The following is a 20,033-nucleotide window of genomic DNA, read 5'->3' as shown; positions in this document are numbered from 1 at the left end:
TTTCTAAAGGGTTCCTAATGATTCAGGAAGTAAATGCAAACCTCCAGACTTCAGATCAGACTGTGAATTTGGGTTCCTAGGGTTTTCTTGCAATTATTCCCCAGAGTCAAACATTCACTTAAAAACAAATTCATTCCAAGAAGTAATATCAAATTCCTGTGTAGGAAGAACCTCAACAATATACATGAGGGGGAATGACAAGGGTGCTGGTAGTAGGGAGAAGGCGGAGAGTATAACCTAAATAATTGTCAAAGTTGAGGCAACAATTTACCATCCTTTAGTGTACACAAACATTTTTCTGAAAGTCACAAATCAAAGGTGCTTGATGTTCGGAGTCATTTAAAATGCTACCTACCTAAAACCAGGAGATGAGAAACATGTGGCCAGCCTTTCTTGGAGAAGTTCAGGGAGGGGGTGGGGTGGGGGAACATAGGCATCTTAAAGAAGGACCTAAAAATACTCTAAAAGCCTCCAGTTCACTTAAACCATTAATCCTGCACTGAAGACATTTCCACATTTTAATGGACTGCAATTAAACCCAATATTTCTTGATCCCAGTGTCAGGTGTTTTCAGCCATAGCAGAAAGGGGAGGGCCATGCCATCGTCCTGCCTGGGAAGGCGTTCAGGCCAGGACTCATTTGAACAGCTCAATGTAAACATCAGCACCTAATTCCATCTGCTTGGGGGCCATCTGTTGTTTCTTTGAGGTCTTGCTGCCCGTTTTTCTTGTGGATCCCGTTTGCAGGATGCGTCTGACTTGGTGATGGATAGCTCAGGATTGGATGCACTGACTTCATGCTTTCATAAAGCAAGACAGCTGTGGGGAGAGGCTGGCCTTCAGGAGCTGGAACGGTTTACATTTTCCATCTCTGCACCTCTTTGGCGTGCTGAAGGAGTGGGTTTTTACCAGACAAGTGAGTAAATAAAGCAATAGCTTTACCCTCTGAGGAGGGGTGTTCCAATGCTCTTTAAATAGCAATTATAGAGAGAACCCAAACTCACAATCTGGACTCCTCTTGGGCAAAGACTGGAGAATCATGTTTAGGTGTGTTGGAATAGTGTTTTCTATATGATCATCTCCAATGACTATTAGAAAACACACCACACCAGATTCTCCTGAATAAGGTCATCTCACTGTAGGTCTGGCTTGGTCTCTCTCTCTGGTCTTCATTGGTCAGGATAATCATGAAACACATATTGAATTTGAGTCGAAAGACCTTGAGACCTGGAGTCTGAGTCAATCAATTAATCAAGTGTGGGGCACTGTGCTAGGTGCTGGGTTTACAACAATAATAAATAAGACAGTTCATGCCTTCAGGGAGTTTACATTTTATTGAGGGAAATAATATGAAAACAGATTGAAAATATAAACAAAGTATGTTTTGGACAGTATACATTTGTTTAGTAGGTAACAAAATGTATCCAAACTAAATACATTCAATGAGAGGTGGGAGACAACTTGTGTACAAAGATCGAAAATATATACAAAGTGTGTTTTAGACAGTATACATTTGTATAGTAGGTAACAAAATGTATACAAAGTAAATTCATTCAATGGGAGGTAGGAGACAACTTGTTTATAAATAAATATATACAGAATAAATATTACAAATATAAGGTAATCTGTAGACCTTGCTTCAAATTCCAACTCAGTTACCTACTGCTTTATGTGCCTCTATATAACTTTTCCAAGCTTCACTTTCTTCACCTATAAAAAAGATGACACAAGAAGAGATGATCTGCAAAGTCTTGTCCCTTCTCAAAATTCTAAAAACTTTTAAAACCTAATGTAAGACTGACTTCAAACCTTCAAATGCCCATGTTGAAGAGAGCTTAGGAAAAGAGATAAATTCTACCTCCTTCTTGCTTCCAGAAAGAAAACATGAAGCTCTGAACCCTCTTTGGGAAAAAAAAGATAAAGACAAAGAGGGAAGACCTTGTTAAGCAATTGACATAGAGATATGGCCCTCATTTCCAACTTGTTCCAACTAGAGAAGAGCTTGTCTCCCAGTCGAAGAGTTAGGTTCTAATTTATATAACTTTGATTTCTGTCTGTTATCTGCTTGGATAAATGGATTTTACATATTTTATTTTATTTTTATTTATCTTACTTATTCACTATTGTTATGGTTTTTCATGTAGCTAGAATTTCTTTAAATAAAAGCTTGGGGGTTGTACTTTCCCCTTTAAGGGATAACAACTAGAAAAGCTGCTTGAACCTTAACTAGCAGTAGCTATGGGGTAAGATATAGATAATTCTAGTCCAATACCCACCCACCTAGCCTCCTTTAAGAAAAGGAAAGTGGCCAGCATCATGAGTTTTTTTCCCTGGTTCTCCTGCAGGGAAGAATTGATGTCTTCCTTGTAGAAGGGTGGCAAGATTCCAGAAATAGCTATCAAAACTTCCTTGTGAGCATATTTAGACAAACCCATTCAGAAATACATGTAACCTCTACATAAGGGTGTGCTGGCACATGTTTAACAGCCATCTCTCTAAAAACACAAGACATATTTTTAACTTTCATTTGCATTATCAATACTTTCTTAAGTCTATACAATTTAAAAAAATCTCCTAAATCATTCCTGATTTGAAGACTTTGTTAATTTCTGAGTTGTCAATATTTATATTGAAAAGTTAATAATTGACTAGAGCCAGTTCAAGTTGGCTCCAGCCTGCACCTGCCCAAATGGACAACAGACATCTCTTCCTTACTTAATCTCACATGACCAACAGCTGGCATATTGACTGGTTTCCAGTAATCTTGAGATTCACCCACAATTCCAGATTTAGAGATCTTTAGCTTACAATTTTCCAGCTAAACACTTTGCTCTTTTTTTTATTGGAAACAGCCCACCAAGTACTGACTAGATCCCTGAACAAATAATAAATCAAATCTTAGGCTCATTGATTTAAAGCAGGAAGAGAGTGTCTAGTTCAAATACACTCTTTACAGATTGGTAAACTGAGACCACAGATATGTAAAGTGAAGAAAAGAAAAGAAAGAAAAAGAAGAAAATGGCAGCCTAGATTTAAACTTAGACCTTTGACTTTAAATCTAATATTCTTTCCTTTGCACTATAGCTCAGTCCAGCCTGACCTAGACTAGACCTAAGAACAGTGCCCCTATCTCAGACCTGGAAACTATGACTTCCTTGGCCAAGTGTGCTTGGCACACAATAAGGAAGATGAATGACTCCTTACGCTCAGGAGAGGCAGTGTGGTATAAAGGGAAAAGAATAAAACTACAAGCCAGGAGATCTGGTTCTAATTTCTACTCTGCAGCTAACTAGCTGTGTGTTTTGGGGCTCAGTACAGTCATTGATCCATCACCCTAAAGAAAGGTCCAGTTGGGTTTAGCTTTATAAGCATAGTGGGATGGGGAAGGCCTGTGGATTTTGTTAATAACTAATTGTGAAGGGAACTAAGTTTGAAAAAGAAGATTGCAGATAAATAACAGAAGCCTTAACCTATTGGTCTTTTTTAATTTATTGGCCCTAACCTCCAAATAACTTTTTGTTCTATCCAGGTCAAACTCCTTATCGTGGTTGAGTGGAAAGTTCATTGAGTTTGAAGTCTGAAAACCTACATTCAGATCCCATCTCTTGGGTGATTTTAGTAAGGCATTTATCTCTCTAGGCCTCAGTTTCCTCATCTGTAAAATGAGGGGCTTAGAGTAGATCACCTATAAAGTCCTTTCCTATTCAGAATCTAGGATTCTCATTGTCCCTTGCACACTTCAGTCTCATTCTTAACTTGTTCCCACTCCTTTTTGGTAGCTAGACAGTGAAGATTTGAATTCAAATCAAATCTGAGATACTTACTAGCCATGTGACCCTGAGCAAGTTCCTAACTTCTGTCCACCTTAGTTTCCTCAACAATAAAATAGGGATAGTATCTCCTACCATGGAGGGTTTTTGTGAGAATCAAATGATATAATATTTGTAAAATGCTTAGCATAGAGTCTGGCTCACACAGGCACCATATAAAAGTTTATTCTATTCCCTTTTCCTTCCTTTCCTCTCTTTCCCATCCAAGTACTATTCCTTCTGGGAGACCTGCCACCTCTATGAAGTCTTTCCAAATACTCTCCATAATGTACATTGTAGAATCACAGGATTTCAGTTTGGAAATGACTTCCATGGTCATCCAGGTCATCTAATATTTTTGAAAATAATTTTATATATTATATACCCAGCATATGGTTTCTGTGGGACAGCCATACTGAAGTACACACGGAATTGCCATTAACACCAAGATGGTGATCACCGGACTATGAGCCAGGAGCGACTAAGCTTCTGTTTTGATCTTCTAAACTGCTGACTAAAATTCATTGTTACCCCAAAGTATTTTAATCCCATAAATTTAAGCAGCAGAAAATGATGGATGTTCTGAATGCTGAACCATCCTTCCACTCCACAAAAAGCATAAAGGACAAATTGCTCAATCATTAAAGGCAGGGAAAAACCAAACTCCATCAAAGGTCAAAATTGATTCTGCAGTAAAACAGTTATTGTCATTAAAAGTCAGCTATAAAGAAGTGATGGAAAAGAATTATCCTATTAATTTCTCTCTCTCATAAACTCCGTGCTCATGAGCAGCGGTGAGCCTGAGGCTCCAGTCGCTGTTTCTAGACTGCTTCTGGGGGGGCCACCCCTTCCACTTCTAAATCCTCAAATTGTTAGCAAGTTTTTCTTGACTCCTCAAGTCTAGATTTGTCTCTTTGCCACTTCTACCCATTGTTCTTAGTTCCATCCTCGGGAGCCAAACAAAGTAATTCCTCTTCCACATGACAGACCTTCATATATTTGAAGACAACAATCAGAGGCCCCTTAAATCTTCTCCATGCTACACTAAATATCTTCCTTTCTTTCACAAAAAAATGACTATGAGCTTAATAATTACAACAAGCATGAACATTGCAACAAGTATTTCAATACACAAAGAGAATTGTTTTTTTTTTTGGTAAAGAGCATTATTATTTTTTTATTCTCATTTTGTACAAATGTGTTTTTACATTAATAAAATATTCTTGTTTACAAGTAAACAAAATACCCCTCCTCCCCCATGAATATAGATAGACTTGCTTGGGCGAAAAAAGTAAAGGGGAGAGAAAAAAATTAAAATAAAAAAATAATAGTAATAATTGTAGGTATGGCCAGGTGGTGCAATGGACGAAGCACCCACCCTGGAGCCATGAGCACCTGAGCCCACATCCAGCCCCGTAGACCCAACAATCACCCAGTCATGTGACATTCAAGCCACCCAATCCCCACTGCCCTGCAAAAACCAAAAAGAAGAAAAAGAAGAAAAAAAAGACCCAAAATAAAATAAAATAGTAATAATAGTAGGGGTGGCTGGGTGGCAGACAGAGCATTGACCCTTGAGCCAGGAGCACCTGGGTCCAAATCCGGACCCAGACACCCAAAGATCACCCTCCTATGTGGCCCCAGGCAGGCCATCCAGCCCCACTTGCCCTGCACCCTCCCTCAAATAATAATAACAAAAAATTTGCTTGAGTCTTTGTTCCAACATCAACAACTCTGTCATGGGTGGATCTCATTCTTTATGATAAGTCCATCACAAAAGTTACTTCCATATTTTTCCACCGTTGCCATTGCTGATCGCAACTCCCCTCCTTTCTTATTTCTCCACTACCATGTATTCTATTTTCTCTCTCCTTTCACTCTGACTCTGCTGTAGGGTCATTGACTGGCTCAGCAGACAGATCCCTGGTCCTGGGGCCAAGAAGTCCTGAGCCCCCATACCACCCCTTAGGCCCAACATCCATCCACCTGGCCCTATGGTCTTCCAATCCCAGCCCCTTGCAAGAAGTAAGAAAGAAAATGTGTTATAGCTGACCACTCTCCCCCCATGGTCCATCCTCTCCTCCTTTATTCACATCCCCACTCCTTCCCCCTGCTCCCCTCCCTTCTTACTCCAGATGTCTATACCCCATTGAGTATATATGCTGTTTCCTCTCCTAGCCATCTCTGATGAGAGCAAAGGTTCCCTCATTCCCGCTTGCCTCCCCCCTTCCATATCATTGCAATAGCTCATTGTAATAAAGAAAAATCTTATTATATGAAATATCTTGGCCTATTCCCCCTCTCCTTTTTCTTTCTCCCATTACATTTCCCTTTTTTCTATTGACTCCATTTTTACACCATATTTTATCTTCAAATTCAGCTTTCTCCTGTGCTTCAACTATGAAAGCTCCCTCTACCTGCTCTATTAACTGAGAAGGTTCATATGAGTATTATCAGTGTCATTTTTCTATGCAGGAATACATGCAGTTCATCCTCATTAAGTCCCTCATATTCCCCCCCTCTCCTCCAATCTCCATGCCTCACCTGAGTCCTGTATCTGAAGATCAAACCTTCTGTTCAGCTCTGGCCATTCCAACAGGAACATTTGAAATTCCCCTGGTTCATTGAAAGTCCAGCTTTTTCCCTGGAAGAGGACATTCAGCCTTGCTGGGTAGGTAGTTCATTCTTGGCTGCATTCTAAGCTCTTTTGCCTTCCGGTATATTGTATTCCAAGCCCTACGAGCTTCCAATGTAGTTGCTGCTAAGTCCTGTGTGATCCTGACTGCAGCTCCACAATATTTGAACTGTGTCCTTCTGGCTGCTTGTAATATTTTCTCTTTGACTTGGGAGTTCTGGAACTTGGCTATAATATTCCTAGGGGTTGGTTTTTTGGGATCTCTTTCTCGGGGGGATCGGTGGATTCTCTCCATTTCTATTTTGCCCTCTGCTTCTAGAATATTAGGGCAATTTTCCTGTAGTAATTCTTTGAAAATGATGTCAAGGCTCTTTTCCTGATCATGACTTTCAGGTCTTCCAATAATTTTTAAATTATCTTTCCTAAGTCTGTTTTCCATATCAGTTGTTTTTGCAATATTTCACATTTTCTTCTAATTTTTCATTTTTTTTGGTTTTGAAGTATTGATTCCTGATTTCTGGTAAATTCATCAATCTCCCTGAATTCTATTCTTTGTCTGAAGGATTTGTTCTCCTCAGAGAGTTTTCTTATCTCTTTTTCCATCTGGCCAATTTTGCTTTTTAAAGCATTCTTCTCCTCAATAACTTTTTGAACTGTTTTATCCATTTGACCTAAGCTGGTTTTTAGCATGCTATTTTCTTCAGCATGTTTTTGGATTTCCTTGACTAAGCTGCTGACTTCATTTTCATGTTTTTCCTGCATCTCTCTCCTTTCTTTTCCCAGTTTTTCTTCCAACTCCCTCATTTGATTTTCAAAGTCTTTTTTGAGCTCTGTCATAGCCTGAGCCCAATTTCTGTTTTTCTTGGAGTCTTTAGATGCAGGAGCTTGTGCTTCCTCATCTTCAGACTGAGTATTTTGATCCTTCTTGGGCTCATTTGCAAAATATTTCTCAATAGTCTTCCTTTTGTTTCTCTGCTTGCTCATTTTCCCAGCCTGGGCCTGGTTTGGGAGTGCTTCCTGAGCTTTTGGGACACTCCCACAAGGGTCTCAGTGTGTGAGGCTCTGTCCTCCCTCCTGGTCTGTGAATGACCATAAGCACCTCCCTCTGCCACGGGGCTGAGGTGGGGGGGGGCCCTGCTGTTCTATGGGGGGGCCTGGACTGAGATCGGGATCTGAATATGGTCAGAGCCCCAGAGTCCTGTTCCAGGGACAGAGGACAGTGCTCTACAATCTCTCTCTTCACTCCCCTCCCTAGGTTCAATGGGCTCATGCCCTGGGGGCTCCTGCTTATGGGCTCCGCCTGCTTCTGTTTCAGGTTCTGGGCTGCAGAAAGACCAAGCTGCTCCCTGTGTGCCCCGGGGCTGGGCTCCACATGCTCACTCTGGCAGAGGTCCCCCACTGTTCCCCCACTTTGTGCCCGGTACTCCTCGGGGTGCAGCCCAGGAGACTCTCCCGCTGCTGTGAGCTGAGACTCCCAGCGCCCTGGGGCTGGCTGCCTCTGGGAGGCTGAAGTTCTTTGGCTTTGGAGTGCCACCCCTCTGGCGGGCTGCCCCTCAGATCCCGGGGAGCAGAGTCTTTCTGCTCTTTTCCAGGTTACCTTGAGCAGGAGAACTGCCTCACTGGGTCCCTTTGTGGGTTCTGTCTCTCGAAAGTTTAGTTAGAGTCCTTAGCTGATGAGTTTTATCAGAGAGCTCCTAAGACTCAATCCCTTCTTGTCACCATCTTGGCTCCGCCCCCCACAAAGAGAATTATTAAGAAGTTCTGAATTTCTCTTGTGTGAAATTATTTTTTGAGATATAGATTTATATGGAGATAAAAGTTAACAAAGAAGTAGGATTTGTCTTCCTTATATCTTTTTCTACATTTCTTCATGTCTTTTTATTTTCTCCCATATATTTAATTTTTTTAATTAATTTTTATTAAAGATATTATTTGAGTTTTACAATTTCCCCCCCAATCTTACTTCCCTCCCCCCACCCCTCCACAGAAAGCAATCTGTGAGCCTTTACTTTGTTTCCATGTTGCACCTTGATCCAAATTGGGTGTGATGAGAGAGAAATCATATCCTTAGAGAAGAGACAAGAAGTCTAAGAGGTAACAAGATCAGACAATAAGATATCTGTGTTTTTCTAAATTGAAGGGAATAGTCCTTGAACTTTGTTCAAACTCCACAGCTCCTTATCTGGATACAGATGGCACTCTCCTTTGCAGACAGCCCAAAATTTCTCCTGATTGTTGCACTGATGGGATGAGCGAGTCCTTCAAGGTTCATCACCACTCCCATGGTGCTGTTAGGGTATACAATGTTTTTCTGGTTCTGCTCATCTCACTCAGCATCAGTTCATGCAAATCCCTCCAGGCTTCCCTAAAATCCCATCCCTCCTGGTTTCTAATAGAACAATAGTGTCCCATGACATACATATGCCACAGTTTGCTAAGCCATTCCCCAATTGAAGGACATTTACTTGATTTCCAATTCTTTGCCACCACAAATAGGGCTGCTATAAATATTTTTGTACAAGTAATGTTTTTACCCCTTTTCATCATCTCTTCAGGATATAGACCCAGTAGTGGTATTGCTGGGTCAAAAGGTATGCACATTTTTGTTGCCTTTTTAGGGCGTAGTTCCAAATAGTTCTCCAGAAAGGTTGGATGAGTTCACAGCTCCACCAACAGTGTAATAGTGTCCCAGATTTCCCATAACACTTCCAACAATGATCATTATCTCTCCTATATAGTTAAAAAGTTTTATTGATCCTTTTTTTAAGACATAAATATCACTACTCACTAAATCTCTTACTGCTCAGTCAAGTAATATTCTGGACTCACTTTCATCTTATCAGTATACTTCATCCTGAACTGAATACAGTTCTCCACTTGTGATCTGACAAAGACAGAATACTACAAAACTATTGCCTAAATTGTCCAAAATACCTTGTCTCTCAATATAGACTAAGCTCTCATCAGATTTTTAGCTACAACAACATAGTGAGCATGCAGTCTACTAGAACCCCCAGATCTTTTTTATAGAGAGTATATGCTAGTTGTGTTGCTTGCTCTTATGTAGCTGATTTTTTAAAACTTGTGTAGGACTTATCCTTATTAGGTATCATCTTAATCAAATTGGTACAATGATTGAGCCTGCCATGATCTTTTTGGATCTTGATTTTGTAGTCCACATGTTAATTATACTTCTTAACTTTCTATCATTTGCTAATTTGATAAGTATTCCATCTATACTTTTAAGTAATTAAAAAAATTCAATAGTATCCCAAGTCTCAGATTAGAAAAGTCTTTATGAATCATGCTCAAAACTTAAATCTTTAGTCTCAATATATTTCCCAAGCTCCAGTTTAACAGTGTCAGTATCTGAATCGACATTTACATGTGGGTTTTTTTTAAAGGACTGGGTTTTTATATTTTGCCCATACTGAAAATGTAGGTGCTGTTCATAAGTCTGATTGACCACTAATCTGATCTTCAAATACACATGGAGTGCTGACCTACTTTGTTTCTGACCTGGATTGGCCTGTCTTATTATAGGGGCTTGCCAAATTAATGTTGAATATAATTCAGATTATTGATCAAAACTGCCAATTGTAGCTCAGAATTCCCAGTCTCAAGGGATCCACCAGTCTCTTTGATAACTGCAATCATGAACATGCATCATACCCCACAGTATTTCCACTCCTATCTGTGTCAAAGCATATAAATGCTCTCTGCATCTAATCTTACTTCTTTCTAACATCCTTTACACTTCTACATTATTGTGTGAAAATCTTTGCTTTTTGAGTTTATTTTTACTCTGAGCTTGACAAACACCAACCAAAATTTGTATTTTCATATACATAGTGGAATAGAGAAATAAATGGAATAATCTTTGTTACTCCTCTGCTCAAGTGTGTTCATAGATTTCCTATTGTTTCCTGGCTTTCAAGGCCCTTTGGTATCTAGTTCCAAACTTTCTTTGTAATTTGAGTGACTCTTCATTTCCTGATCTCATTCTGTCCTCTCCATGCTTTTGCTCATGATAAGTCCAACATCTGGTATGGGATATCTCTCCATATCCCCATCACTGTTTGCTAAAGACCCTTTCTTTCTTCAAGGTTCAATTCAGGGATTATTTTCTCCATGAAGTTTTCCTGATTCTATGCTCTAAATGGAAGTGATCTCTCTATACATTCCTTATAGCACTTGGCCCCCAAACTCTCCTTTATGTATATGACTTCTTCCTTCTCATCTTTTGCCTGAATGTAAGATCCCTAAGGACAGGATATATATTATATCTAACTTTCTATCTTTAGAGAAGAAGTACTTTACTCATATTAGGCTCGTAATGTGTCTGAGTCAAATCAAATATCTTCTCTTCAGAGTAAAGCAGTGGGAAAAATGTTAACTATGGAGTCCAGGCTTCTGGAGTTGAATGCCACCCTGCTGTTTACTGTGTGATATTGGGTAATTCATTAACTGCTTTTGATCTCATTTTCCTCATTTGGAAAATGAGGTTTAACTAGATGACCTCTAAGGTTGATTCAACTCTAAATCTTTGATTTTATTACCTTCTGCAATCCCAAATTCCTCCAAGATAAAGATTGTATATCTTATTAATTTTTCTCTTCTCCCACAGGGTTTTAGCCCACAGCCTTGTTGTGTACTGGCAGGTAGGTAGTAGGGATAGAGAGAGATCAACCAGCTATCAGATAAATCTGAGTTTAAATCCAGTTTTTAGGTATTTAATGGCTATGTGATGCCAAGTTATTTACTCTCCATAGCCTCAGTTTCTCCATGTGCAAAAGGGGAAAAATAACATCATCTACCTCATGAGGTTGTTGTGAGGATCAAATTATTTATATATATATATCATATATGTATATATATTATATATGTGCATACACACTATATTATATATATATATCAGTTTATAAAACATAAATAATTGCTCCTTAGGAAATAATATTATATAAATAAAGGGATAAATGAATGGATTTTCCTCATCCTGTCTCCCATGACATATGGTCAAATTCTTTAAAAGAATCTAAAAGTGTTTATCAAAAAGTCATAACTATCAGAAAAATTTCAAGCTGAGCAGTCTTTTCCCAAAGTGTTTTCGACAGGCTTCCAGGCCATGACTGAAGGGAAGGGGTAGTTCTGGGAGGACCAAGGCCAGCTTGAACTGCTTGGTGGATTCGTTTCACAGTCGACTCTGGTAAGTGGATATTCCAGGCACTCTGAGGGTCAGCTCCACTGGCTAGCTCCAGGAAACATTTCTATAATTACTAATCATCCACACGATTCCTCGGCACAAGCTGGTGCCCAGAAATAACCTAATCGTTTAGAAACATATACAAAGCCGACCCCCAATTAAGGTGATTATGTGGAACTGGCAGAGAAGGAGTCTGGGGATCGAAGAAAAACAACTCCTTTTTGTTACACACTGGAGGCCTCAATTACAGACTCAGTCCAATGGGGAATTGGGCCTTCCTGCTCCACTCTTTCCATTTGTTCACAGGGGGCACCTGCCCTTTAGGTTTACATTGGGTCCAAGAGCCAGTTCTTGAAAGCCTTAAATCAATGGCTGTCTCTGTAATTTGATGTGGATGATAATGAAAAAATATCACTTCTACTTGCAAAAATCTGCCCACAAACCAGTCTCAGGGTTTGAAATGACACCTTAAAAGATTCATTTCTTTCATTAAGTTAAACATCTTTCGAGATGTTTAGATGGCTCCTATAAACAATGTGCTCATTTGGTTAGTACATATATTAATCAGTCAGTCAATCATTAACCATTTATTAAATGTCTCAGACTTTTACTAGCTGTGTGACCCTGCGTCAGTCATTTATCCCTATTTGCTTCAGCTTCCTCAATGATGAGGAATGAACTGTAGAAGGAAATGGCAAACCACAACAGTATCTTTGCCAAGATATGCCAAAAAGGGTTATAAAAAGTCAGATATGACTAAAAAGACTAAAACATGTCAAGTACTTTACAAGGACACAATGACAAAATCAAAATAGGTCCTGCCTTCAAGGAGCTTGTGCTCTAGCAGGGGAATCAACATAAACATAAACAATATTAACGAAGGATAATTTTTTATTACTCTGAGGAAAGGAATTAGCAACTGTTGAGACAGGCAAAGGTTTCATGTAGGAGGTGGCGTTTGAGCCAACCCTTGAAGGAAATAAGGTATTCTTAGATAAGAAAATAAGAAGAAAGTACATTCCAGACACAGGGGTCAGTTACTACAAAGTCACAGAGGGGAAGATGGTGTTGTATTAACCACAGCATAAAAGCCCATTTAGATGGACTGTCTTGAGTGGGAAGGATAATAAATGAGGTCTATGTAACCCTTGGTTTTCTATCTATTACTTGTAAAGAGTTGCCATATTAACATCAACAAATAAAGCTGGTATAAGGGATATTAGAAGCAGATTTTTATTTTACCAAATTTAAAAGGCAAGTACCTTTGGGAGAAGCAGTAGGTGTATAATAAGAGAGGGCAGCATGACACAGGGGGTTAAGAAGACCTGGGTTCAAGTCATGCCTATGTCAAGTCATTTAACCTATAGTTATATGAAATATACTCTTTAGTATATCAAGTCAATTCTTTAAAATAGTTAGTTGTTCAGAATAAGCTGATTTTTGTTGGTAGGGAAAAGTATTTTCACTGGAAGTTCCTTACACTGATGAAATCATAAGTCCAGACTGAAAAAAATGCTCTTCTCATAATGTTTGTTGTGAGGATCATGTAAAAATATGTTAAATGATGCATTTTAACCCTAAATTGATATAAAAATATCAGCTTATAAGAGAAAGACATCCTGAAAAGGAGAAAAAGGGAATGGGGAGGGGAGGGGGGATGTGGGTGATAGAAAAGAGGGTAGATTGTAGGAGAGGATAGTCAGATATAAGATTTTCTTTTTTACTTTTTGCGAATTGGTGGGATTGGGTGGCCTTTCTGGGACCACAGGGCCAGGTAGTTGCTGGGTCTCCGGGGTGGGATGTAGACTTGGGGGCCTCTGGGCCCCAGGGCCAGTGCTCTGTCCACTGTGCCACTTGGCTGCCCCACAGCACATTTTTGAAGAGGGGCAGAGTGAAAGGAGAGAGAAAAATATAATAGATGGTAGTGGGGAGGAATGGATGGAGGGAATTACAATCAGCAACAGCAACTGTGGAAAAATATGGAAGTAACTTCTCTGATGGACTTATGATAAAGAATGTGATCCACCAGAGGCAGAGCTGATGGTTCAGAACACAAATCGAGACACATTTTTCCCCTCTTTCTTTTACTTTATTTCTCATGAAGTTTTAGAATTTTGTGGGGGAGGAGGTATTATGTTTACTCTTAAGTCTATTTTAGTAATGTGTAAATAAATTAAAGAAAATTTTTAAAAAAAGGAAAAAAAAGACAAACCAATTTTAAAAAAAGCGAAAGGAGTTTCCCCAGGAGGTAATAGAATTTCTCTTCTTGGAATTCTTCAAGCAAAGCTAAGATGATCATTTGTCTACCACATTATAGTAAGAATTCCTGTTGTGTGGTAGTTGAAATAGATGACTGGTATTCCTTCAAATTTTCAAATCCTCTGATTCTGTGATTCTGGGTTTGAAGTATTAGAAGGACATCCAAGTGAAAATGACTTTAGGAATTCAAAGTGTGATTAATAGATGAAAGCAAGAGACATGAAATTAGGCATCATTTACTTTAAGATAATAGTTGAGAGGCAGGTAGGTGCTGAAGTGGAGTCAGAAGGACCCGAGTTCAAATCTTCTCTTATATTTTTGGCATTTACTAGATGTGTGACCCTGGACAAGTTACTTACCCCCAAACTCCTCACCAAAATGAAAAGAAAAGAAAATATTATATTTGAATCTGTGGAGGTGTATGAGACTACTAAATGAAAAAGTATACCAAGAGAAGAGGAATATTCAAAAGAAAGTAGTGGTCAGCGGTATCAAATGCTGTAGAGAACTGATGAAGATGGGGGGGGGGAAGCTGGTTTGATTGTATGACAAGGAAGTCGTTGATATCCTATGGGAGAGCATTCAGTACAATAAAACACTTTAGAAGCCAGATTGCAAAGGGATGAGCTAAGAATGAAAGATGAGAAAGTTAAAGCATTCAACTTTTTCAAGACTGTCAATGAATGGAAAGAATAAATAGTAACTGCATGAGAGAAACAAAGGGAATTTTCCTTCATTTTCTCCACCCAGTTACTATTTAAGTATTTAGTAAGAGAAAACATAATACCCCATTCCCCCCCCCACACAAAAATATAAAACCTCATGAGAAATAAAGTGAAAGAAACAGAAAAAAAAATCTGTTTCAATCTGTGTTCTGATACCATCAGCTCTGTCTTGGGTGGATCACATTCTTAGAAGCTACTTCCATATTTTTCCACAATTACTGTTGCTGATTGTAATTCCCTCCATTCATTCCTCCCCACTACCATCTATTATATTTTTCTCTCTCCTTTCACTCTGCCCCTCTTCAAAATTGTGCTGTGGGGCAGCCAAGTGGCACAGTGGACAGAGCACTGGCCCTAGGGCCTAGAGGCCCCAAGCCTACATTCCACCCCAGAGACCCAGAAACCACCTGGCTCTGTGGGCCCAGAAAGGCCACCCAATCCCACCAACTTGCAAAAAGTAAAAAAGAAATGTGTTATATCTGATTATCCTCTCCTACAATCTACCCTCTTTTCTATCACCCACATCCCCCCTCCCCTTTCTCTCCTTTTTCTTCTAAATGTCTATACCCTATTGAGTGTGTATGCAATTTCCTCATTCCCCCTCCCCTTCCCCCTTCCATATCATTGCAAAAGCTACATGAAATATCTTTTGCATGAAATATCTTAGCCTATTCTGCCTCTCCTTTTCTCTGACTCCCAGTACATTTCCTTTTCCACCCATTGACTCCATTTTTACAATATATTATATCTTCAAATTCAACTCTTTCCTGTGCCTCATCTATAAAAGCTCCTTTTACATGCTCTATTAAATGAGACAGTTCGTGAGTATTATTAGTATCATCTTCCCATGTGGGAATGCACACAGTTCATCATCATTAAGTCCCTCTCATAATTTACCCTTCTCATCCTCCCTCTCTATACTTCACCTGAGTCCTGTACTTGAAGATCAAACTTTCTGTACAGCTCTGGTCATTTCAACAGGAACATTTGAAATTCTTATAAGCCACTTCCCTTTTAATATAACTCAAGATTATATTTGCTGTTTTGGTTGTCACATAGCACCACTGACTCATACTAATTTAGTAGTCCACTAAGAGCCCTAGATCTTTATCAGACATGTTTCATTCAAAGTCTATCTTTCCCTTGGAAGAGGATATTCAGTTTTTATGATTAGTTGATTCTTGTTTGCATTCCAAGCTCTTTTGCTTTCCAGAATATTATATTCCAAACCCTGCGAACCCTTAATGTAGAGGCTGCTAAGTCCTGGGTAATCTTGATTGTAGCTCCATGATATTTGAATTGTTTATTTCTGGCTGCTTGTATATATTTTCTCTCTCTGACTTGGGTAGTTCTGGAGCTTGGCTTACAATATTCCAGGGGGTCAATTTTTTTTGGATCTCTTTCTGGGGCAGATTGGTGGATTCTCATCAGTTTCTATTTTACCCTCACTTCTAGTATTATCAGGAGACAATTTTTCTGTAGATAATTCTTTTAAAAATGAGGTCAAGACTACTTTTCCTGATCATGACTTTCAGATAGCCTAATATATTTTTTAATTACTCCTTCCTGGATCTGTTTTCCAGATCAGTTGTTTTTTCAATGAGATATTATCACATTTTCTTCTAGTTTGTCTTCTTCTTTTTGGTGTTGAATTATTGTGATCCTCGATTTCCTCACACAGTCAGACATCTTCCTTTAGTTCCATTCTACATCCTGAAGGATTTAGTATTCCTCAGAGAGCTTTCTTATCTCCTTTTTCCATCTGCACCAATTCTGCTTTTTTTTTTTTAGGTTTTTGCAAGGCATATGGGGTTAAGTTGCTTGCCCCAAGACCACATGGCTAAGTAATTATTAAATGTCTGAGATCTGGATTTGAACCCAGGGTACTCGCTAAACTCCAGGGCCAGTGCTTTGTCCACTGTGCCACCTAGCCACCCCTCCACTGTGTTCACCCTAGCTGTCCCCCCAACTCTGCTTCTTAAAGCATTTCTTCCTCCTCAATAACTTTTTGAATAGTGTTTTATCCATTTGACCTAAGTTGGTTTTTAACATGTTATTTTTCTTCAGCAGTTTTTTCGAATCTCTTTGACCTAAGCTGCTGGCTTCATTTTCAAGTTTTTTCTCTGCATCTCTCTCATTTCTTTTCGCCAATTTTTCTTCTACCCTCTCTTATTTGATTTTCAAAGTCTTTTTTTGAGCTTTGTCCAAGCTCTTTTTTGAAGCCCAGCTTCTATGTTCCTTAGATGCAGAAGCTTGGAGCTTTCTACATCTTCAAGCTTGTGTATTTTGGTCCTCCATGGGACCAAAGCTAATTGATCTATGGTTAGGGTTCCTTTTTTTCCCTGTTTTACTCATTTTCCTTAGCCTGTGCCTGGTTTGAGGGGTGCTTTCTGAGCTTTTGAATTATAATTGGGAGCACTCCCTGCAAGAAACTCAGTATGTGAGACTCTGACTGCTTTCCTGTTTCTATTGAATGATCGATAAGTGCTCCCTGCTCTATGGGAGCCCCAGGCTGTGACCAGGATCTGAAAATGGTTAAATCTCCAGGAGTCTTGTTCCAGGGACAGAGGACAGATCTCGGCAGTTCTCCCTCCACTCCCTTACCTTCTGTGGAGCTGAGTGCTTATGGCACAGAGCTGCTCGGTAGGCTCCTTCTGGGTAGCTCCACCAGCCTGTTTCTGTTTCCTGGAATCTGGGGCTGTGCTGAGGGCCTTGACTGGACTGAGGAGGGCCATGCTGGCCTGGGATTCTGGCAGAGGTTCTTCCTGCTGATCTTCCAAGTTGTGCTTGGTGACTCCTCTGGGATGCAGGTCAGGAAACTGTTTTCTGCTGCCAGAAGAGCCTGTGCTCCCAGGCATCCTGGGGCTGTTTCCCAGGAGAGGCTGAAGTTCCTTCACTCCGAGCACTGCTGCCACTCCAACCCCGTGGAAACCATCTTCCCACTATTTTTCCAGGGTACCTTGGGATGGAGAATTGCCTCACTGGATCTTCCTGTGAATTCTGTCTCTCAAAAATTTTAGTTAGGGGCCATAATTTTTAAGGTTTTTGAAATATTTTGGAGAGAGTGCACCTAAGAAAGGCTGTACTCCTGCTGCCATCTTGGCTCCACCCCCTCCTTCTACTTTTAGATATCTCTAATTGTTAGAATATATTTACCTGACTTCTAGACTAAATTTGCCTCTTTGCTACATCTACACTATGTCTTCTCGATCAGCCCATGGAACTAAAATTAAACAAAATTTTAGTGCTTCTTTTTACATGTTGTTGTTGACAGGATAGGTAGTGGCTCTTTATTCTTATAAGCCACTCCCCTTTTAATATAACTCAAGATTATATTTGCTATTTGGGTTGTCACATAGCACCACTGACATACCAATTTAGTAGTCCACCATGAGCCCTAGATCTTTATCAGACAAATTAGCATTTTGAACTTCAGACATCAATGTCTTAAACTCATAGTATAATATTTTATTTCAATTTATACCTATTCAATTTTGTATTATTAGATTTAGCCAGATATTCTAGTTTCTCAAGATATCTTTGGATCTTGAATGTTATTGGATATTTAGTGTGTTAGCTATTTCTTCTAACTTTATGTTAGAATGTTGCAGAGCTCTGATGAGCATTGCATTTATGCCTTTATCCAACCTATTAATACTTGATTAGATATTTCCTCTGTGACTCTATTCTTTTGAGATAATTGGCAGGATCATAGATGTAAACCTGGAGGGAATCTCAGGAAACAATGAGCTTAACCCCTTCATTTTATAAATAAGGAAATTGAGATCAGGGAAGACAAATGGTTTGCTCTAGGTTGCATAGATACAAAACCAGTAGGAATGGAATTTGAACCTGGGTCTTTTGAGTCCAAATTAGATAGCTTTGGAATCCTGAAATCATATAATTTTAGGATCATATGGGACATATCCTTCTCCCATCCCCCACCTATATGAGCTAAATATGTCCCCAAATGCCCTAAACCTAGGAAAATTGTTTTTTTCTTTTTTTAAGGCAATAAAAGTTAAATGACTTACCCAGGGTCACACAGTTAGTAAGTGTGTGATGTTGGATTTGAACTTAGGTTCTCTTGATTTTAGGGCCAGTTCCATCCATTCCATTTACTTAGCTGCCCCCCAGGCAAATTATTTCTACATCATTCCCCTGGTATATAAGTGTATTGACTCAGGTTTTAAATCAGAGGTTCATTTGGTATGACTTATTCTTACTGAAGCCCTATTGTCTTTTTGTAAGCTCTACTTCTTTTTCTAGATGTTCATAAACCATATCTCCCTAATATTAATTGTAGAATTTTGCCAGATATCAAAATTGACATCACTAGTCTATAGTTTGCAAACTTATTTTTCCCATTTAAAAAAATGTACAACTTGCCATTCTTTTAAGATATAAAATTACCATGCACATTTTTTCCTTTTTTCCCTCCCCATCCTAAAGATAGCTCTCATTGTAAAAATGGTATACATTTTTTAAAAATTTACTTGTATACCATGTAAAACACATAATAAAAATTAGTGCAATATTTCCTTTTTCTAATTCTGTGATAACTTTCATTTTCCATAATCTTTTTAAAATTGATGACTGTGACTCAGTAATCACTTCTGTTGATTCCTTTAGTACCTGAGGATGTAGTTCCATCTGTATCAGGTGACTTGCACTCATCAAGGAAATCATTCAGTCTTCTTATTTATATTGGGTATAAACTCCCTTCTAGATATTTCTGTTCTTTCCATTGCAATTCAAAGGTTATTCTTTGCACAGAAAGCAATCAAATGAGAATATTTCCTCCTCTCTGTAGCCAGTTATTATTTCAAGTATCCCAAGCACTCATCATGTGTAAAATGAAGTTCATTATCTCCTCTTTTTAGCTGTACTTTTTCTGTTCATGGCATCATCATTTACTTCGTCTTTTGGCAATAGCCAAGATAGACCCTTCCCTTTCCTTCACCTCTCATTCCTCATCTCTCTTATTCAATGATTGTTTACCAAATGCTGCCAGTGTCAACTCCCTGGTAGCTTCCATATCTACCTCTTTTCTACTACTTCCTCCAGAGTAGGTTTTCATTACCACCACTGGGACTAGTCATAGTCTAACAAGTTTTCTTACTTCTAATCTCTTAATTCTTTTATTTTGCTACTAGAATAATTTAGTTTCAGTATGTATATATATATATATATATATACATATTTGATTATATTATTGCTTTTTAAATTCTCAGTGGCTCTTCATTGTCTACCAAGTAAAGTTTAAATTATTTTATTTAGTATTCATGACCTCCATGTCAGTCAAGTTAATCAGTTATCAAACATTGATTAAGCTTGACTAAATGTCAAGCACTTTTTTTCAAGATGTAGAGGTATAAAGCAAAGCAAAAACATAGTCCCTTC

General features: G+C 38.9%; 1 long non-coding RNA gene across 1 annotated transcript in view; it reads left to right on the top strand.

Annotated features, from left to right (window-relative positions):
• Positions 1–20,033, top strand: part of LOC141494966 (uncharacterized) — a 65,794-nt gene that overhangs the window by 6,927 nt on the left and 38,834 nt on the right. Inside the window, exon 2 of the long non-coding RNA XR_012470599.1 lies at positions 747–915. This is a non-coding gene — a long non-coding RNA (uncharacterized LOC141494966). The remainder of the gene's footprint in view (positions 1–746; positions 916–20,033) is intronic.

Source organism: Macrotis lagotis, chromosome 8 (assembly GCF_037893015.1).
Source record: "Macrotis lagotis isolate mMagLag1 chromosome 8, bilby.v1.9.chrom.fasta, whole genome shotgun sequence".
NCBI classification, from domain to species: domain Eukaryota; kingdom Metazoa; phylum Chordata; class Mammalia; order Peramelemorphia; family Peramelidae; genus Macrotis; species Macrotis lagotis.
Note: the sequence above shows the minus strand (reverse complement) of the source record. Positions and strands in the feature narration are given on the sequence as shown.